Source organism: Marmota marmota, unplaced genomic scaffold (assembly GCF_001458135.2).
Source record: "Marmota marmota marmota unplaced genomic scaffold, marMar, whole genome shotgun sequence".
Classification (NCBI taxonomy): Eukaryota; Metazoa; Chordata; class Mammalia; order Rodentia; family Sciuridae; genus Marmota; species Marmota marmota.
Genome location: NW_025999960.1, coordinates 14,002,828 through 14,025,238, shown reverse-complemented (window position 1 = coordinate 14,025,238; position 22,411 = coordinate 14,002,828). Strand labels below are relative to the sequence as shown.

The 22,411-nt window shown below is 47.1% G+C and overlaps 1 protein-coding gene across 2 annotated transcripts in view; it reads left to right on the top strand.

The window, feature by feature from the left end:
- The window catches only part of Vdr (vitamin D receptor), a 57,041-nt gene that overhangs the window by 938 nt on the left and 33,692 nt on the right, over nucleotides 1–22,411 (top strand). For both annotated transcript variants that reach the window (XM_048802612.1, XM_015493267.2), the window contains exon 2: nucleotides 20,179–20,257. The gene's annotated coding sequence lies outside the window, so the exon portion shown is untranslated. The remainder of the gene's footprint in view (nucleotides 1–20,178; nucleotides 20,258–22,411) is intronic.

The window sequence follows — 22,411 nt, the reverse complement described above, 5'->3', positions numbered from 1 at the left end:
GAGTGAGTCAGCCTCCTGTCTGGGCTCAGCTGCAGCCAGAGGGGCCAGAGCCCAGGCAAGCAGTTGGGCAGGCATTTTCTGAGCATTGCAGAAGTTCTCCTGGGCAGAGTTCAGCTCTGCTGTGGCTCCCTGCTGGAAGGCAGTCTTCCCATGGCTATTGGGCAGTGGGCAGGGGTTCAGACACCCAACACAGCAGTGGTTATTTGATGGCTATGGGATGATTCTAGAAGGAGTTGACTGTGAAGGGATTGTGGCTTTGTGGTAAGTCCACATCTCTTATCCTTCTCTAGAACTGAGAGGTACACCCCAGCACTGCAGAATTTTCCAGCTTCTCATCCCATTTGTTCTCTGTGGTCTTGTAGCTGCCCATCTCTGCTACTGAGGTAGGCATGAAGAAGAAATTGGGAGGATTCTGGAACCACAAAATGCAAATAATGCTTTAACCCAGTCTAGAGAGTTGGGGGTGGTTTGCTGAGGTGGGGATGGGTTGTCTGTACACAGGAGCCTCAATGCTATGAACTGAGAATGTTGTGTATTGGGGGCCCTTCCTCTATCCCCTCGCCATTGGAGTGCTGGAGGGAATTGTGGGTCACTCTGGAGTAGTTTCAGGACTGCCATGTAGCCAGACCAGGAGGTAGTAAAAGTGAAAATTTCTCCCTGGCTTTTGTTGTGGGTGCTAAAGATCCATGAGCAGAAATAGGTGCCCCAGAGCCCATGGCCCCTCACTCAGTAGCCTTTCTAGACCTGTTTGAGAGGAATTCAGGGAGGCCAACAAGGCTGCTGGGCTGACTCAAACTGTAAAAAGCTGGGGAATTCACGGTCTGTGCTCTGGCTGGGTCCCATGTCTTTGGGTTTGGCTGGTCCTGATTAGCTATGACTTGGTCCCTTACCAAGACTGAAAATAGAGTAAGAAAGGAGGGAAAGGAAGACAGTGGGGAAGCTCTCTTGACCCCTCACTCTTCTTAAGCCAAGACCATCAGACTTTGTTTGTACATTGTGGTAGGTCCAGGTGCTCTTTGGGTGCTTTGGCTATTTGGTTTTATGGTTCTCCAGTCTTCTTCCTCTTTTTGGTCTCAGAACTGATACCTTTTGGGACTGAGTTGTAAAGGAAGCTCCAATCCATCTCCTGGGCCTCTACCCTCTACCCAGCACATAAAGAAGGTGAGGCCTGAAGGGCTAGACCAAGTTGTTATCCAAGACATGAGAAAGAGTTCTGGTTTTTCACTTCTTTGCCCCATATCCTAAGGAAACCATGAACATCCTAGTTGAGGTCAGCTTCTGGAACCTCTGCTAGAAACCTGCTGTTGTCTATGCAGCAATGGGGTTCTCCTGGCTACAGAGTAGGACCAGGAAGAACCTGAATAACATTCAGATTTATTCTGGATAGGAACTTATTTGGCTCTAGCTTCCATTAGCTTTTGCTGCAGGTCCATTTGGAAGGCAGGTAGAGAGAAGTAAGGAAATGATTGATGAAGAGCCTCTGTGTGCCCAGCGTGGTGTCAGGCCATCTGAGGAATGAAAGGAAGCAGATCCCAGCAGACCAGGCTCCTGCCGCCAAGACAATCAGAGCCTCAGGAGGGGCAGCAGCCCTCTGTCTCTCCCTTCACTACTTTCCAGTTCTGGAGGGATCCAGCTGGACTGAAGCCTTCTTGGCTGTTGCTCTAAACCATGAGGGCTTCATTTCTAATTAGGCTCCTCTCTGATTTCATCATCGCTTTCCCTAGTGTCAGTGTCCCACTGAAGATGCTAGAGTGGTTGTATAATTTATCGTTCAAACTAGGATATTTTTGGGAGTGACTGGGATGTTCTGCATGATTTTTGCCAGGGTAATGCACATAAACCAAGACTGTCCAGGGCAAACAAGAAATTTTAATCATCCTAGTAAATGCCATTCCAAACCCAGCAGAGGTCACACACAGTGATGAGGGGACAATGGAAGCTTAATGTTGAGGGGAAGATGGGGGTAGTTTAATTTTAATAAACACCCCAGTCTGCTCCCTGGGATTATCAGCCAATTCCAGTCTTCTTCCCAAAGGTAGCACTGCTCCCAGTCACCTTCTCTCAGGACCCAACCCACCACCTATGTAACTTCCCTTCACCCTTGGCTTATGATTGGCCTCACCTTAGGTTTTTCTGCCCCACCCCTACCTCAGACAGGGACAGGAAGACCTGCCAACTCCTCTTCCGTTTCCCCTGGGGGAATTGGGAATTATAGTAGGGCCAAGACTCACTGGGCTTCATGCTTCCTCTCCCCTCTTTTCCCCTTCTGCCATCTCTTCATTTTGTCCTTCTAGCTTCCCAGACCTCTGAGGACCATACCACCCCACAGGAAAGTCCAGCTCTCAGTGGGTAAACAACCAGGAAGGAAAGGGTAGTCAACCTTGTCTGTATAGATAAAGAACGAAAGTCACTTGTAATTGTGATCCAGGGAAATGACAACCAAGATGGAGACTAAAACCGGAGAGAAGCTGCTTAGCAGGAGATGGAGTCAGTCCCCTTGAACACTAGAGTTTGATTCCCCAGTTAGGACTGTTGAGAGTCCTGACTGTTGGGGAAATGGTCCAGTGTGGGGACAGATAGTTCTTGCTCAACCCAAGCTTTAGGCGTTGGTGGCAGCAACAGCATCCTGTGGTGGTGACACAGGAAGATAAACTGCCCTCGCTTCAGAGTCCTTGCACTTTGTGGTCCAGATGCTCAGGGAAGGCTCTTTGGAGAGTCCCCAGAGGTCTAGCTTCTGAGTGATTAGAGCATAAGGCATGGCGGGAGCCGAGTCTCCTCTGTGACTGTGTAGTGACTCCTGTGCTGTGGCAGGAAGGAAGTCATTCTCACTGTAACACACGAAAGGGCAAGTGAAGTCCTCTTGGGAAATCCCACCTGGGAAGCAATTTGTGGAGAGGGGAAGGTGACAGAACTTTGGACTGGTGAGGGAGGGCTGGAGTGACTAGTGGGTAAATGGCAGGAAGGAGAAGCAGAATCAGTAGGCGCTCTGTGAGTCTGAGTGTGTGTCATGCCTTTGCAAACCTGCCCTGCAGGTCCCATGCCAAGGAATAGACTAAGCAGTGTTCCCAGAACCAAATGCCACACAAAGTCCTCATTCTGCACAGGGGAGAGTCCTGGTCCTGCACAGGGTGTGGACAGCTGCACCAGCGGGAAAGTGGAGTTGGGGCAGGACCCAAGGCCAGTTCCTGGGAAGCTGCTGCCTCTTGCTGGCCTTTTGATGACAAGCTTTGAAGTGTTATGCAAGGTGTGACATTTCAGACACTATTGAGCACCAAGGAAGCTCAAGGGTTTACTAGTGGCATATCCAGTGTGTGCCACCTGCTGGCGCCAGAGTTATAGCTCTAGGAACAGTGGCTTACTGGGCACTCATTTGGTGGCAGTTGCAGTGCTAAGAACATTGCAAGCGCAGCCTCCCAGACCCATCAGCCGTGGTTCCAGTGAGTCAGGAATCACTGCTATGTTCACCTTACAAATGAGGAAACTGAGGCTGGAGAGGTTAAGCAATTGCCAAAGTGACATAACGTGTAAGAAGGAGAGTCAGGACTCACATGCAGGTCTGCAGGCTGCCAAAGCCTCCACAGAACTCTACCACCTCTGCATTCAGAAGACAGCCACAGGGCACTCAGTGCCGTGTCATGCCTATTACAGGCCTGCAATAAATATTTGTGAGCAGCAGAGTTAGATTTACTAACTAGTTTGAACAAGTTGACCTGAGAGCAAGCTCAGTTGGCCCAAAGGTTACTCTGGGGATGGTGGCGTCTCAGAAGGCTACCTCTGCCAGCACCTTTAGACGTGAGTGTCTCTCTGGCAGTCTTAGGCATAGTCCTTGGATTAATATGAGGCATAAAAAAGAATCCGAGAGATGTAACATTGTACAGAGAGGTTAATGTTGAGGAATCAAATAAGACTTGAATGACATGGGAGGGAAATGTGAAACTCTTCCCATTTCAAACAAAGCACTCTACTGATAGCCTCCTATGTGCTAAGTGCAACAGGGAAAAAGCCCGTCATCCCACCCATTAATAGGGAGCTATTCTCCACTTGCCCACCTTTTCTCCCCTCCTGGTTGTTCCTAAAGGGCTCCCAAACCTAGTTCTCCTAGAAGGAGAAATGGACTCTAACTTCTTATGACAGCCTCCTGCCAGGTCCTGTGCTGATCTCTATTCTCTTTTAATCTACACAGCGTTGTTTTGGGGTATTATAATTTCTCTCTCTCTCTCTCTCTTTCTCTCTCTCTCTCTCTCTCTCTCTCTCTCTTCCCCCCTCCCCCCCCTCCTATCATTCTCCTTAGTGTGTAGTTTGGGGAGATTTTAGGTAATGCTGCTAGAAGCTGTGCCAGCAGTCTGGCAGAACAGGAGAAGTACAGAGTCTAAGTTCAACTCTTGGGTTCAAGTCTTGGCTCTGTCACTTTCTAGCTGGCAAACTTGGGCAAATTTCTTAATCTCTCCAAAATCTTCGTTTCCTTATCTGTAAATAGGGGATAATAATAGCTCCCTTGTTGGATTTATGAAGATTAGATAAAATAAGTCAGTTTCTTGGCATAAACTGGGCCCTTGAAAGCATGTGCAGTTATTCAGCAGATGTGGGCTGAAGTCCTACTATGTGTCAGCACTACTCAAGATACTTGGAATTTAATGGTAGGGGGCAGGGGGCTCTTGCAAATGTTTTTAAATCGAGTATCCCCTAAACCTGTCATTGTGAGAAGCCCCACATGGACTCAGGAATGGTGTCCTGGTACCTGGCTAAACTCAGATTCAGTAAATTGATTTCTCTTTCTGCCATTTGTTAGATGATAAGCTTGGAAAGGTTACTTGTCTTCTCTGGGACTTAGTTCTTCAATTCTTTTTGTTTATTGTTTTTTTTTTAACTGTGAAATAAATACATCTGACATACGAGAGAATATAATATGCTTATAGATGGATTATAGTATAATATCATATAGCGCTATACTCACCACTAAGTTAGGAATGGAACATTTACAATATCTTAAAAGCCCCTTTCTCTCTTCCCATTTGCATCCCCCTTCCTGGTTTCCCCACCCCAAGGTGAATTTTGGTTAATTATTTCCTGGCTTTTCTTTGTAGGTACCATCTCTGTATGTTTTACAGAACAACATGTTTGTTTTGTTATACATGGCTTTGAAGTTTACACACTTGTGCTCTCTGTGATGCCCTTCTTTCACTGAGTATTGTATTTCTTTCTAGAACTTGGGATTGAACCCAGGGGCACTTTACCCCCGAACTACATCCCCAGCCCCTTTAATTTTTTATTTTGAGACAGGGTCTTACTAAGTTGCCAAGGCTGGCTTTGAACTTGCAATTCTCCTGCCTCAGCCTCCTGAGTTTCTGGGATTACAGGTGGGCGCCCCTATGCCCAATCTCTGTGTTATATTTCTGAGGTTTGTTCATATGATGCACATTGGTGCAGCACATTCATTTGCACTGCTGTGTAGTATTCTGTCGTATGAATACCACAACTTCTATGTTCTCCCTCTTTTTAATGGACATTTGGGTCATTTCCAGTTAAAGGGCTATTATGATGTGACAATACTGTGAGTGAGGAACATGGTATGCTTTTCTCCTGAGGCACATGTAAGAATCTCTGTAAGGCATATACCTAGGAATGGAATTGCTGGCTTACATGGAATTCTGTGTTTGGCATTACTAAACAATGCCAAACTGTTCTCCACAGTAGTTATACCAAAAAGCACTCCTTTGAGTAGTGGATGAAAGGTCACATTTTTTCCATCATCCTTTTTCATGTTTGCCATAGACTTCATTTCTAAAATGAAAAAGTTGTATTAGATGAGTTTCTGTAGCCCCTTTTAGCTGTAATAGAATTGTCCAGGGGTGGGATATAGCTCAGTTGGTAGAGTGCTTGCCTTGAATGCATAAAGCCCTGGGTTCAATCCCCAAAACCACACACACAAAAAAGAATTGTCCATGGATCCAGTACCTGGTGTCTGGCTGATACGTTGTGCAAAAGTAACCCCCTTCATGCCTCAACCTGACTCTGAGAGCTCTGTGTCTCCAGATGCAGTTGAAGCCCTTCCTCTCTGGGCTTTCATCAGCAGTGAATGAGGAATCCCATGACATTTGGTGACTTCTTCAGTTGGGCCAAGAGTGTCAGGTGTCAGTGCTGAGCTCATACTAGATACTCAATTAATACCTAATGAATTGTTTCTTGACAAGTGGATTGGAAGGGAGATAAATTTTCCTTGGGCATCAATTTGAGAAAAGGACATGAAGTATCAGTACCACGTGTGTGCTAGCTAAATCAAAGTACATGGAGCTGGATATATGAGGGGATTCCCATCCATCCAGGGCTTTTGTATGTGTGTGGTGTTGGTGACTGAACCCAAGAGCACTTTAGCACTGAGATGCATCCCAAGTCCTTATTGTTTTGTATTTGAGACAGGGTCTCCCTAAATTGTTGAGATTGGCATTTAACTTGTTATCCTCCTGCCTCAGCCTCCCAAGTTCTGGGGATTATAGGTGTGTGCCACCACGACTTGCCCGCCCAGAGCTTCTTGATCATTTAAGGGCTAGACGGAAGGTAATCCACTAGCCAACTATTCAGAGTAGGGCTTTGTTCTCTGGTGTTCTGTCTTGTCCCAGCTGAGAAGCTGGAGTGTTGAGATGAGGGAACAAGGGAAGTGCCATGGAAAAGTGGAGAATCCTTCCAGAGAATCTCCCTCCTTGGGTTGAACATACTACCTGGGGGTGCTGGGGAAAGGAGGTGTTAGATATACCCAGCATCCTGGTAGTCACATAAACAGCTAACTGCCCACCCACTCAGCCACCCACGCAACAAAAGAATGTGGCTGGCTGGGCAGTTGCTTGGGCCACCCCAGCTCTCAACTCTGTAATTATCCAGCCAGTCTGTGCCTGTCAGCTCCAGGGGCTGGCAAGTGCCTCTGCCCTGAGCCTCACCTTGGCTACCAGGCCCATGCCAGGTTCAGAGGCAGGGCCCTGCCTAGTCTTCTGCCCCCATTTCTACCCCCTGCTCCACCCAGTGTCTCTCTCTCTCTCTCTCTCTCTTTCTCTCTGCACCAACCTTTGACCCTTATGAGGTTACTGTATTATGTAATAGCTGAAAGTTGTATTACCAATGATTATGTATAACTTACTATGTTCCAGGAACTGTGTTAAATGTTTTCCATACATTTTTAAATTTATGCCTCTCAATAATCCTACGAGGTAGATATTATCCCTATTTTAGGAAGAGGAAACCAAAGTTCTTGACTCTAAATAAAATGCAAAACAAGGGCTGGGGATGTGGTTCATTGTTTGAGTCCCCCTGGGTTCAATCTCTAGTACCACCCCACCCCCCACCCCACCCCCCCAAAAGAGGCTAAATTGCATGCCCAAAGTCATTGAGGTACTAAGTCAGAACCAGAACTTCAATTCAGGTTTTTCTAAGTCCAGTGTGGATGGCTCCCCTTCTTCACTTGTCCCCTGTCTTTGCCTGTAGTATCCCGATCAACAGCTCAGCCTTTGCCCTTCCCTCCTTGTCTGAGGAAGGCTGAAAAGAAGGCAGCATGTGGTGGCTGTGCAGGGTGAACAGGGCAGTTCCAAGCTGGCCACGAGATACTGGAAAACACCTTTAGGGCAGAGTTCTTTGTTCCAAATGGCTCTGAATTTCCGGGCTTCTGCCAGGGGTGGGAAGTTACCTCTGCCCAGCCTATTTGGCAAGCACACCCACATCTTGGGTGCCATGATGTTAAGAAATGGAGGATGGGCAGCCTCAGGTAAAATTCCATTGTCACGAACTCCATTCGAGATCTGACCGACTTTGTTGAAATCCAGTGTGCAGCCTGGGAAACTGGAGGCGAAGCAGAGCTACTTTGCCATTGGTTGTCTCTTGGTGAAGCCCTGGAAGGTTTGGAGGCTAGAAAGAGAAGTCACTCACCCTGGGTCCTCCTGGAATGCCAACTGCTTGACATTCTGGGCAGGGCTGGCATGGAGAGAGTAGTACTTCGCTCCACTTGACAATTTATGACTGTGTGTTCAACTGTTCATTGTTCCCACTCTACTGTGAGCCCCTGAGAACAGATCTGAATCCCATCCCGTCACTTCACAATACCTTACGAATGTGCTCAAAAGATGTTTATGGATGAAGATGTGTTTGTACGTAGACTGGGATCCATCCCCTGAGCTAGAAAGGAAGATTGAAGGGAAATTGCTCTGTGAGGTTAGATCATCTCGCACAGCTGGGCTGAGCTCAGATGGATTCTTTCCAGTGTTTGTACCAATTGTGCACAATAACAAGTATAACATTTACTGAGCAGGTACTATGTGCCAGGTGCTGTGCTGAGCATTTGATATGCATTATCTTGTTGAATCCTCACACACCAAGAAGGTAAGTGCTATTATTTTTCTTACTTAACATTTGAGGAAACAGAAGCTTAGAGAGCACAGGTAATTGGTTCTGGTTCCATAGCTAATGTCAGGGAGAAATCAAGAATTGGAGCCAACTAGGCAGGCTTCCTCCAGAGCCTGTTCTTTTAAATACATGTTCCTGACCACAGACCTCTGTCACTATGGCCAGGTTCAGGGGACCAAGGCCAGGGAGAGGGAGTGAGGCTAGAGAGGTACAAACCCTGATGAGATGAACTGGGGGGCAAGAGCCTGGTCTTGAGCCAGAGGATTTGCTGCTAGGATTGCAGTCCATTGTGGTTGCATGATCTGTTTTGTTTTGTTTTGTTTTGTTTTAATATATATATAGGACTTTTGTTTTTTCAAAAGTGAAATCTGTATTTGTAATCTCTGTTGGTGATGGGGGTAAACAGAACACATCTCAGCCAGGTTAGCCTACAAGCCTCTACAGTGTCCTCTGGATGGTTTTGTTGTTGTTTACGTAAATGCTATATCAAGACAGGGAAAACCCCTTTAGTGAGAATTCCTCACTAGAGGAATCAATGATCACCACACATTATAATGCAGAGGGTTTCTCTCTGGTGAGTTATCAAGAAACTTTTCAGAATGAAATCCCCTGAATGACTTCTCTTTACAACCCCCCTCCCTTCCCACCCCTTTCTCCTTCCCTTTCTTCCCTCTTTCTTCCTTTAATACTTGGTGTTTCCAGTCAGGGATTTCCCCAGAGATATTAGAGGGAAGGTCATGTGAGAGAAATCAAAAGGGAAAGGGTCTCTAGGCATAGCAAACAAACAAAAAAAAAAAGATCAACAGCCCAGGGAAGTTTTTGGAATGTGCTTGGTGCACAACTTGCACTCTAGGGAAGTCCTTCTTGCCCTCTGTCCACCTCCTGCCCCACATGGTGCTGGGGATGGAAGCCAGGGCCTCAGGAGTGCTGGGAAAGCCCTCCACCACCAAACTGCACCCCAGCCCCCGCGCTGCACTTGGCTCGCCTAGGCAATGAGGACCTCAGACTGGCCGAGAGGATCATGCTCCATAGAATTCTTCAAGTTGTTTTTTCACAGCTTCCACTTTATATATGATACTATCCTCCCATTGCTCTTAAACACCCAGGGGGAATCAAAGTAACATAATAGCTAACATTTTTATAGAGTGTAACATTTTTTGTAACATCTTTTAAATATTTTTCTCAGCTGATACAATAATCTTGTATCTATAGACAGGCAAATGTTATGCTTTGTTTGAGGTGTGGTAAAGTAGCAGGGATTTTTTCCCCCTCTTCTTTCCATTCTATAAGAGAATAGGAACTATGGAGACTTAAAACCCTTGGCCCCCTCAGGCTTTCCCTATCCTGCCACCCTCAGTACCCACCCTGGAATCTACAGGTGGTAGCAGATACTTAGTGTTTGAGCCCTGGATTAAGGTCCCCACCTCCCTGAAAATCCTGGCTCCAGGGAGAGTAGGGAGTGAGCATGGGAAGGGCCCTAAGCAGATGGTGGCCTGTGGCCAGCCTCCTCCCAAGCCTACCCCCAGTGCCTGTCACCCTGAGCTATTATTCCAAATGCTGGGCAGAAAATAGCTCACTCAAGGGAATTATTTTTGTCTGTTAAACTTCAATCCAGGGCTCCTGAAGAACTGAGTTGGAGAGTTGTTTTTCAGGTCAGGGAGAGTTCTGGGAAAAGAAGGGGAAACAGTGGGTGGAGGGGCTGCCGCTTCTCCCCCAGGGGCAGAGGAAGGTGCCACAGACTCTGGCTTCCTCTCATAAGCTGTTCCCCCTTGGCTGCTGACTGGCAGAAGGTCTGGCTGACATGGTGGCCTAGCCCAGCAGCTGGAGCTGGCTTTCACTCACAAGTCCTTTATCTTAGCTCTGCTCTGAGCTACTCCATCAATTTCCCTCTTTAGGGATGTTTGCCTCTGCTGGGAAGAGTTTGAATGATGAGAATGAAAGTTCTATTTCCTGGGACAGAGGCCAGGTGGGCAGCAGGCCTAACTCAAGGAGCTGGGGACTTCAGGAAGCTGACTGCTAGGAGGGACAGAGGTCCTTTCTCTAGAGACCCAGGGTTTAGCTCCTCCTCTGTCCTAGGGCAGCATTCATTGAAAACTGCTCTGTGAATTAAATCTGCTCTCTCTTGACCTCTGGGTACCAAAGAAAAACAAGGAGGAGGAGCAAGAGAAAGATGGTGAATGGATAGTGCCAGGGAAGGTGGATTATAGTTTGGGGAGGATTCATGGGTCAGGACAGAGGCAGCTCTTCTATCACTTTGTGGCTCTGGGGAAGAATCCTCCAGACAGATTATGGTGCTTGGCTTCATATGTTGAAATAAGAGGATTACCTTCAATTATAGCTTTGAGGGTAAGGTGAAAGTCTTGTATAATGTTAGCCAACAATGAATTTGGATTTCAGGTCTCAGGGAATGGATTGGGATTTTCCTATATATATATGGGACTTTCCACCTGTGTCCATGGTGCAAGTTGTTTATGAGCATCGTGAATTTGTGCCTGGTACCCTTCCTTAGAGCAAGTCCTGGCAACAAGGAAGTGACCTTGTTGGCCAGGAGAGTAGAGTGGGCTGAGTGGCCTGGTGAAGGCAGGTTTGGGAACCTGGAGGCTGTTTGGTGTCAGCAATCATGTACCCAGCAACCATATCTGGGCACCCTGGACAGATTGATGAATGAAGAAAGGATTGACTGGCGATATAATGGTTGACCAGTTTTCCAACTTCCACCTGCCCTTGTTGAACCTATTGTTTTTTATTTTTTTTTTCTTTTCTTTTCTCTCATGAAACTTTTTTTTTTTCTTGTTGAGCTGGACTGAAGTTTCAAGAACTCTGTCCTCTGCCCCTTCCTTTCAACTCAATTACTAATGGTTCTAGTCCCAGATTAATGGCTCTAGGTGTACACCCATAAGACTCTCAGCTGTGCTGCAGAAGAGACCAGCTGCTCTGATGAACTCTGGGATCATTTCTCAATGGACCAATGAGAGAGAGGCCCCATTTTTATTTTCTTCACAACACTGATACTGGAATCTGAATGGGCTCTAAAAGTCTTCAGTTCCAAAATGTTATTACAGTAATTTTAAATTCCTGGAATTTAAGACTCTGTGGGTTTACTAGAAGTTCTCAGTAGAGAAAAGAATGGAATATTCTTCCTACAGGTTTTTAAAATGCATGTGACTGGTTGATTCATCTCTTCCTGGTGCCTTCCTACGTGTTCCAGCCATATTGGACTAGTCTCTCTACTTCAAAGGTGCCCTTTCCCTTTTGCCTCTCAGCCTTCGCACGCATAGTATTCCTAATATTGGAACTTTGTCAGCCTCTTACCACTCTCACACTAAACTCTCCTGCCCCTTCCAGTCCTTGTCGACAGGTTGGGATAAGACCTCCTCCAAAAAGCCTGCTCTTATCTCTTCTTACCAAGACAAGGCCAGGGGCTCTCCTGTAAGCTCCAATTTTCCTTTCCTTTGCATCATAGCATGTGTCACACTGAATTGGAGGGTTCTGCTTTTCTTCCCCTGTAGACAATAAATTCCAAGAGGCCAGAGCCTGTGTCCTGCATGCTATTGTGATTCCTGCTTCTAGTATATACATTGCCATGTAGTTGGTGCTTAAGCTAGGTAGAGATCACCATCAAAGATCAGACATCAGGGGCTGGGTTGTGGCTCAGAGGTAGAGTGCTTGCCTAGCATGAGTGAGGTACTGGGTTTGATACTCAGCACCACTTAAAAATAAAATAAAGACATTGTGTCGACCTGTAACTAAAAAAATTAAAAAGATCAGACAGCAGCCAGGCTGGTGGTGCACACCTGTAATCCCAACAGCTTGGGAGGCTAAGGTAGAAAGATCACAAGTTCAAGGCAGCTTCAGCAACTTAGCAAAGCTTTAAGAAACTTACTGAGACCCTGTCTCGAAATAAAAAATAAAAAGGGCTGGAGGTATGGTCCAGTGGTTAATTGCCCCTGCTATAACTAATGCCAATCACAGTGTAAGGCCGAGGAGACCTCACAAGAAGAAATGCAGCAGCCTCTCTGCCCTCCAAGGAGGTCCCCAATAGGAAATCCACCATAGGATAACCAGAAACCCAGTGAAACAGAAGATCTGAAAAAGCTCTTTAGGGGGAAAATCATTCTAATCAGAAAGTGGGTAGAAGCTAGAATTGACTTGGGGTGACTGCTGCTGCACTCTAAAGTAAAAGGGAACCTCTCACTTGACCTAGGCCCTGAGACACTTCATGAATATGGGAAGTGTCCACACCCTCACTAATAATCCAGAAGAAGGAGATGATACCTTTGGGTAAATGAACCCCATTTGGGTCTGAAGTTCCCTGTCCATCTCAGAGGACCCCAGGTACCCTTCTCTGATTCTGACATAGGCCTCAGAATCTACCCCAGAATAACCAAATGGCCTTCTCGGGCCTCTAAGAGCTGAAGTATCCAGGAGTTCAGAACAAGCCTAGTGTCTAGGTCAAGCTACTTCCTGCCACCTGCCAGCTCCAGCCCCTTGGCACCCACCTCAGCCTTTCCCTGTCCTCTGCTTTCTGCTGCATGCGCTGGTCGGCAGGAGTCGGGTGAGGGCTGCTGTTGCCCTGATGACATACTGGGGCCTTTCAGAGGTTGTCATGTTTCAGGTGCTGCTAGAGTGAGAACAGATGCATAATAGGGGACAAGCACAAGATGATCGGGGAAGTGGGAGGAAGTGACACTAGAGGAGAGGGGGAGAGAAAGAATGATGGGCACAAAGGGTTAGTATCAGTAACACCTTGAGGACCACAGGCCTTATCTTCCTTGGGGAAGGAAAGTCGAGATTCTGCTTTTGGGGAGAAAGATTAAAATGACCCATTTCCATCCACTTGGAGCAGCCAGAATTTTGGAAGCCACAGCATATGGGGTGGTCAATTTTTTCTCAGATCAGCAAAAATGTGGCTTTCTGGGAAATGTTTGTTTGGGGTGGACCTTTTAGGACCAACAGCAGATTTCTGATCCTTCACAGTGCTTCTCTGGGGCCTGCAGCTTTTCTCCTCATTGTCCTGGGTTCTCCAGTGATACTCTGCAACACAATTCTGGCAGTGATAGCTAACTTTATTAGTTTGCAGGTACGAGGCCCCTGTGTGAGTGTTCCTCAGAGGTCAGCCCACAGCAGCCCTGAGAATCAGTTACTGTCATATCCCAGTTTATAGACAAGGAAACAGGAATGGACTTGGGGAAGCTGGACTGTGGTTGGTAGCCAAGGGTACCCAGCTGGTCAAGGTGACTAGATGTAAGCAAGGGATCTCAGGCCAAGGATCACCAGTCCTAGGAGCTGCCAAGACCCAAGATGGGGATACTGACCTGTTACACAATGCAGGGAGAGTGAGTTATTCAGAGATTGCAAGGGTCCTACAAGGAAAGTGAGTGGCCAGGGTGGATTGGATAGAGAGGGGAGGGCCTTGGAGTAATCTGTCTGAGACAGATGGGAACTCAAGCCTTAGAGGTCACAGCATTAAGACAAATGCTTAGTCTGGAGACAGGCACACAGGGATGCCAAAGGTGGGCTTGAGAGTGTCCTGGAAGAAAGCAAAACTCTTTGCTATTGTCTCAAAGGCTTTGAAAAAAATTTAATGAAAATATCATTTAGTCATCAGCTGTACCAGCAATAGCAGTTTTTGAATTCTCAGAGAAGGCTGGACCTTCTTTCCCTGTATTTTTGATGCTTTCCCTGTGAGGCTGCCTAGTCTCTATTTCTTGGTCCCCAAGTCACTGGACAAATAACCTCCTTAGTCCCATTGACTTTTGCCCGTAGCAGATATACTTGAGAAATACTTCCATCCTAGTATCTCAGGAAAATCCATCTAGAGTAGGGAAAGACAAAGCCAGGCAAATCCCACTTCTCTCTAAAATACTTTATGGCTGTCTTGAGTTCTTATCCATGTCTTTGGCCTTCAAGACTGGAGCCAGAAGCTGGACTTGGTCAGATGGGAGCGAGTGATCTCATCCTTTCTGATTCTCTGTATTGGTTGTAAGGAAGGAGTCAGTGTTGGGTAGTTCCCATTAAATCTTCATCAGGGCCTCTCATCAGGCCTTTCCACAACTCTCCTCTGCTGAATAGTGAAATACATACAGGGCCCCATAGCCATTTCTCCCCCGTGCCACACTCTTCTAGAAGCATCTGAGGCCAGCAATTAGAGTCCTCCAAACTTGACCAGAGTGCAAAATGGGGAAACACATTCCCCTATTATGTGGCCTTGAACAAGTCACTTTCCCTCTGATGGCTTCGGTTTCCTCGGCTGTAAAACCAGAGTGATTGGTTTTACAGTTTATGATGGGGTCAATTCCCTATGCCTCACTGGCCACTGTGGTGGCTGCCCATACTTTCCAGCAGTGACAGGGCATAGCCTGCCTGTTACCTGGAGAGCAGTAATCAGCCCAGAAATCTTGTTGACAAAGCTGAGGGCAGAGTTTCCACTGGAAAAAAGCAGCTTGCAGGAATAATTGTTGCTGATAAGAAGTGGAAACTACTTAAGGAAGCCATGTGTCTACTGCCCCACTGCCTGGGGCCTCCTGCCTCTGAGTTCTGCTCAGCTCCAAGATGCTACTCCATACCCAAGAATGATGGGACAGTCAGCCAAGAAAGAGTCTTGGTGAATGGGAGTTTAGAGCCCTTTTCTATGGAGTGACCCACTAGCCTCTGACACTGTATGGTGTCAGTCCATGACTTTAACAGATCATCAAAGGTGATGCATAGACCCAAAAGGGTTGATTAAGAACCGCCTTCAGGAGTTAACTCCCTCCTGCCACTACTGAACCATCTGCCGCTTACTTTCCCATTGCTCAGCTGGTGGGTAAGTATGTTTGGTAGGCCTTACAAATGTGCTTTGGGCTGTGGTACTGAGGGCCATCTTCCCCGGAAACCACAGAACTGCAGATAGAGGAGACAGGGAGCATTGGCAGGAGCACAGGCAGCTATGTACATGCTTCCAAGAGCCCTTTCCCTGTGCTGGGAGCTGCTTCCCAGGTGAAGGCTGCTGTGGCCGATGTGGTCTGCACTTAACTGCCTTACTCATTCAAAATTAATGATAGCCCAGGCTATCTTCCATCTTCTCCTTCTCCCCCTACTACAAACATGGGCATTGTAGATTTTGGGGTGGGGGTGGGTAAAAAGAGATTGAACTCAGGGGCACTCAACTACTGAGCCACATCCACACCCCTATTTTGTATTTTATTTAGAGATAGGATCTCACAGAGTTGCTTAGAACCTTGCTTTTGCTGAGGCTGGCTTTGAACTTGTGATCCTCCTGCCTCAGATACCCAAGCTGCTGGGATTACAGGTGTGTGCCATCATGCCCCGCAGATTTTTGTATTTTTTAATGACAACTTTCTGACTGATGGGAGAAAAGTGTACTGAGGACTAAGCTTCTTTTTCTAATTTTCACAGTGATACCAATTGGTGGCCCCTCCAAGTGCTCCTCTAGAGGCCTTGTGTAAATGGCCTAGTAGGTTCATCTTCTGTAGCTATACAGAGCTGGTCTAGGACCAGCAACTGAAAGCTACAGGGAATATTTCAGCAGTGCATAGTGATGCATTTTATAAGCATACAGTCATTCAGAGAGAGTGGATTGCCATGGGAGATGGCTCTCCATTAGGACACATATTCAAGCACAGGCCAGGAAACCCTTTGTTTAGAATAAGAAGGGATTTTAAGATGGTTGGAAAAGGTAGTGCTAAATTGTCTTCTAATCTTGCTATTTCCTGGAATGACTAATATCTGTTGTTTTTGCTTTGGATCTTGTAGCCTGTAGAAAATGATTTTCAACCATTCTCACCCGTGTCTAAAAATATATATGTATGGAGGAGCTGGGGAGACAGTAGGACAAAGTAGGAGCTTACATACGACTGACTATTTATACAGTACATCCTCTCCCCTCTTTCCCTTATTTTTTCTCTGCCCACAGCATCCCCCTGCCAGTTTTTTTTTTTTTTTGGTGGGGGAAATAATGCTGAGATTGTTCTGGAAAAGAAAATGGGCACATGCTGGCGGGGGAGGGGTAGAGAAGGAAGAAAGGGCATCACCTTAGCTAGCCATGATAACACTATGCTTCAGTTACATGATAGAATAAAGAGATGAAAGATGAAGAGCTGGGTAGGTCACACAGTGCTCAGCATGCCATGGGCCAAGCCAAAAGGATGATGAAATGAAAATTGTCAAGAAGGGTGGACACGCAGACCTGTCTGCTCCAGAGAGAGTCCCACATGTGGTTCCCTCTGTGTGTGCCATTTTTTTAAAAAAATATTCTGTTTTAGTTGTAGTTGGACACAATACCTTTATTTTATTTTTATGTGGTACTGAGGATTGAACTCAGAGCGCCGCACTTGCTAGGCAAGCACTCTACTGCTGAGCCACAACCCCAGCCCCTGTGTGTGCCAATTTTAAGGAAAAAAAAAAAACCTCTTTCTCTGTAGTGAAATTGCTTAGCTTTCTATTTCTTTCTAGAAGGAGTGGGAACTTTGAGCCAATGTCAACAATTAGAAATTCCAGTTTTGATTACTCAGGTCCCGTCCTGACTGAGAACCCTACTCCTGGGTACCCATTATCCACTGGGGTTCATTGGGGCCACATCTTTCATGCCTTTCCTGGTCATTAGCGTCTGAGGATAGTAGTTCTCAGTTGCTCAGACAGGTGTGTTGGGTCTCGTCTGAGGCGTCAGGGAGAAAGCTCCGTGAATGCATTTCATTGAAGTCCTCATCATGATGGGAATTCTGGTCTTGGAGTCACACACTTTCAGAGCTGGAAAAGACATTAGTGGTAAGCCTCTTGTCCACCCCTGGGTCCTCCTCAGAGTCATAGCCATACCATCCTCAGGACTCAGAGGCAGGTCCAATCAATGTGGTAGAGTTAAAATGAGCCCAGGGCAGGAAGGAGATGAAGATTTTGATCCTTGTCTTCTCAGGACACCCTAAAACCACTTCTGGAAAATAAAAAATCTTGGGCAAGGCTCTTCCCAAGGATGCCCATTGAACAGAAGCTGCCGGAAGACGGGTGCCTGCTGTGTGAGTTGGCAGGCAGACATGTAGGAGAGGCAGTGGTTGTGGTTTCCGTGACTGGAAGGAACAACATGATCTTCTCATTTCTTGCCGGGACTGGGGTCAAGGCCAGGGTCACAGAGAGGTTTGGACGTGAGATTTAGTCTCTGGAGGAATGGAAGCAAGAGACTTTCTGCAGAGTTGGGCTCCTTCCTCCTGCTTCTCCAAAGCTCAGTGCTGAGGGTTTCAGTATTTCTAAAGCAGGGTCAGGAAGGGGTTGCAAAAGCAGTGGGATATTTTCTGTACTCAGAACATGATTGCTGGTGGGTGTGGGAGAGCGCATGACGTGATTAGGGGAACATGAAGTGATTTTTATGACCTGTCCTCTTTTCAATTCTGTGTCTTTGCTCTACTTTCTTATCAATCTGCACTTGGATCTAGAAGTTCAATCTACGGTAATCGCTCCTAAAAGAGTCATCCAGTACTGAAAAGTTGAGTGGGAAGGAAGGGACCATCTGTTGAACAGAGCTTCCCCAGATGAGGGGCTGATTGGTGGAAAGCAGATCCTGACTGAAGCCTGCCATCCCCTGGCCTGGGGATCCTTGGAAGGAAAAGAGCCACAACATTCTTCCCTCATGACCGGGAGATTGTTCTCTGCATTGTTCCCTGACTTCGTGGAGGTGAAGGGTGTCCAGGGATTGGGGCTGGGGAAATGATTAAAATATTTCTCTTAGGAAATGTAGCAGAGTGGAGACTCAGAGCTAAGCTGCCTTGTTTCAAACTCTGGCTCCAAAGATGATCCACTTTCCCATGCTTCCATTTTCCATCCCTAAGATAGAGATAATAACAGGACCCTCCTGATGAGGTTGTGGTGAGGGTTAAATGAGTAAGTATGCATGAAGAACTTGGAGCAGGACCCAGTACAGAGCAATAGGTGCCTGCTCTGATGACCATCAATGGAAATGGGAGGCCAAGGAAGAACTTGGGTGTTACCATCAGCCTGCCCTCATTTGGCCTTGCCTGGTACCACCACTTGCCTGGCCCTGGGACTGCCAAGTCACTCAAAGTGCCCCAAACTTTGATTTTGCCGCCTTTGAAATGGGACTACTCTGCACCTCCCAGAACTGTTGTAAGCGTTAATTGTAATAAAGGGTGCAGCACTTACCAGGCTTGGCAGGCACACTGTGGATACTTTGTAACTTTTTTTTTTTTTTAAGTTCAAGAGTAGTTATCACCTCTGACCTCTAAAAACCTTAGGATCTGAGGACAGGAAAGCAGTGGTCCTCTCTGTTCCCACTTTGTTCTCACCCCAGTCTTCCTGAAGATTGGGTAGAGAGCCCAATAAATCCATAAGGATATTGAGTAGAATCCAGAAGAGCATGGTCAGCCAGGGGACATGGGTCATGTGAGCAGAGGGAGCAAAGGAGAGCATTCCCTAGTAGGCATACCTCCCACCACCCATGGCCCTGGGAAGTAGTAATCCAACCCACTCAGCTCGTCAGTCATCCTCACAGAGGAGTACTCTTGGGCTCCACTGGCATTTTCCTTGGATGTTCCCTGGGGGCTGGCAGTACCTGACAGGTGGAAAATGGGCTCAGTGGCTAGCAGTTCTAGGATTGTCCCCAAGTCTTGGAAGCCCCTTGGAGCTCTCCCCTTCCCTGTCTAGTCAGGTCACTAGGAGAGAGAGGTCTCTGAAGGGAAGCAAAACCTGAGTGACAAGACCCTCCCCACCTGCGGTTTGGCTCAAAGGCCTTTGCCAAGGTTCAGGGTTGGGTTACATAGCTATGTATTTCCCCAGTAATACATCAAGAAAGGGAGGAAGTGTGTGTGTGTGTGTGTGTGTGTGTGTGCGCGCGCGTGTATCTGTCTGTCTCATGGGTAGAAGTGGGGAGGGTGAAATTCTGCCAGCTCCACCTTGGTGACTTGTCATGCCACTAAGACCCAGAGTCTGGGCACCAGAATCAGCCCTCCCTCAGCCTTTACTAAGGCTGGAGTGTTAGGCATGTCTGGGAAAGAGCTAAAAGTGGCAGGAAACATCCTGTTTGAAAGCAATATGTTGCTGTTTTTAACCCCTGCAGCATCTGCTCCGCCTACACCCAGGCTCCACAGACAGGAGACCCAGACACCTGCCTTTGAAGCCATCCCAAGAGGCCAGGACCCCGGGCAGCCATCTCAGCCCTAGTGGTTCCTAGCTTCTGGAGACTCCTCTGCCATCCTGCTTGGGGAACAATCTCCTTCCCCCTCTCAGCAGTGTGCCAGGCCACCCTATGGCTCTGCTTCTCAGGGCATCCTCAAAACCTAGGGATGGGAGCAGTGGAATGAACAGATCTCCTTTAGAAAAAGGTCCTTCCTCCCTTAGCTATGAGTTGAGGAGGAGGGCCTAAGCAGGGGTGGGGGGGGGGCTGTTTGCATTTGCCCAGTTTGTTCATTCATTCATTCATTTATTTGTTTGTTTGATTATTTATTTGTTTATTGTGGTGCTAGGGATTAAACCCAGTACCTCACGCATACAGGCAAGTGCTCTATCACTGAGCTACATCCCCAGTCCACATCTGCCCAGTTCTAGTTGCCACCCTCAACCCTTCCCACTCCTTCATGCTGCTCCCTGCCTCTGGGTGCCACTCACCTCCCACCCCATCACCTCTTCCAATGACAACATGGCATATCTGCCCCCATGTCAGTCTCAAGTTTTCAGTCCCTGGTTTGAGGCCTAACATCCCTGGAAAGAATCTGTACCTTGTGCTCCTTGAAAGACTGCCTGGGAGATTAGCACAAGACTAGATAAAATGTCTCCCCTTCTTCATTTTAGGGTCCTTGGTTGGACGCATCTGTGAGACCTCACAGAGGAGTACTCTTGGGCTCCACGAACCTGCTCCCTGCTCTTTCAGGTAGGTATGGCCTCATCAGCTGCAACCTCCCTGGATTGCTGTTTTCAAGGGGCAGGGATATGTTATAGGAAGCGGGTGGGGAGGAGAAGGAAGGGAGTATACTGTCTGGGCCTTTGCAAATGGGGGTCAACAGAATGTGCAGCTGAGACCCACAAGCACATGGGGCGTGGTGGCAGTTCAGAGAGTGGCTTGGCAAGGAGGGGAACCCCAGGGCGTCTATGTTTGACATTTCCTAGCTAGCTCCTATCTCCTCTTTCTCCTGCCCCCTGTAGTCTCTGCCTATCTCTTCTGGTACTTTAAGTTCTCAAGCCACAGAACTCTGGGCCCCTTCACACCTGGACTCAGGCCTTGGGCGCTGGCTTTCTATGGCAGCAAGTAACCCCAAGCAGGGCTGGGGCTGCTCTCAGCTCTGTTGAAATGGTCCTAATCACTGTGGCTCTCTAGCAGCTGATCCAGCCTTTCTGTGCAACCTAGCCCAGTGCCTAGGCCCTTGCCCCCATGCCAGGAGACCTCCTGACTCTCAGACAGTGCCTCAGCCCCTGCAGGACTGCAGCTTGACATACCATGGCATTGTGCAGTTCCAACTCGCTTGAGTCATAATGTCTCCAATGAGGCCATGTGCTGCTGAACACTTGTTGAAATGATTTGGTTAGTATTCCTCTCCACCTCCTATTTTTTTGTTTTCACCAAATCCACCGGATGTTGGGGAGTCTGGATGACCCAGACTCTGTAGCAACATCCTGATGATTCTGAGCTTCTTCATGTCAGTTGACCAAAGTTAAGCCACAAGCATCCTAGACAGTTTCTCCTATTACCCCACTATGGTACCGGGCTCTGGGATCCCTGCCTACCTCTTGGATGCCTAGATGTCCTAGAAACTTACAGAAGTCAGCTTGGACTTGGAATAGTCTATGGGGATGTTGTTGACAGACCCAGAGGCAATTTTTCTTTTATTTTTAATTGTTTTAAAATTTAAAAATATTTTATGTATGTGTAGATGGGCATATATGGCATAGATATTGCTAGGCACAGTGGCATAAACCTGTAATTCTAATGACTCAGGAGGCTGAGACAGGAAGATCCCAAATTTGAGGCCAGTTTCAGAAATTTAACAAGGCCCTAAGCAACTTAGTGAGGCCCTGACTCAAAATAAAACAATAAAATGAGCTGGATACATAGCTCAGTGGTAAAGTGCCCTGGATTCAATCCTAATACCAAAAATAAAATAATAAAATAAAACTAGACATTGTGTTTTAGTAGAGAGAGAGAGGAGTTTAACAAATATAAATCTAACTATAAAATGGATGGGTAATAGTGTCATCATTATTACATTAAAGTTCCCAGAAAAAGAAAAGCTGAAAGAAAAGATTAAGGGATCGTTGTTAGTCTGATCAGGATTCCCTCCATCCCTTTGGGACTGACAATGACATATCCTTGCTTATCTGCCCAATTTCCTTCCCTGAGCACAAAGCTCTTTGCAAAATTGAGAGACAGAGAGAGAGAGAGAGAGAGAGAGAGAGAGAGAATATGGATTTTTTTTGTCCATTTGGCAGTAGGTAGTAGTTGCTGGAGATGCCTCCAGGTCTGGGCTTCTCTGGGTCTCGCTTATAAGGCGGTGGGAGCAGCAGCACCTACCTGGGAGGAGCGCATGAGGATGCAGTGAAATTAGACTCTAATGAGCCTTCCTATTCCAAACCTGGTTCAGAGACTAGTCATTGAAAAGCAGCTCAGCACCCCACCTTGAGAGACCCAGAATCTACCCCTTTCCCCTGGGGGGATGGGAAAAAATGGTGGCCTGGGTAGGAATAGGGATACTCATCCCTTCTTTCTGGCTTTCTCTCTTACTTTTTTTCTAATCCTGAGTAAACCTCTTGTGTTGGGGCAGAGGAGCCACTTAAACCTGTGATGGCCCTTATAAGGATTCAGATAAAATGGGGAAGCCGTAAGCCTAAAATCCCAGCAGCTTGGGAGGCTGAAGTAGGAGGATCACAAGTTCAAAGCCAGCCTCAGCAACTTAGCGAAGCTGTACGAAATCTAGTGAGACCCTGTCTCAAGATTTTTTTTAAAAAAGGAGCTGGGGTGTGGTTCAGTGTTAAGTGCCCTTGGGTTCAATCCCTGGTACCATCCCCCTCCCCCCCCCCAAAAAAAAAAACA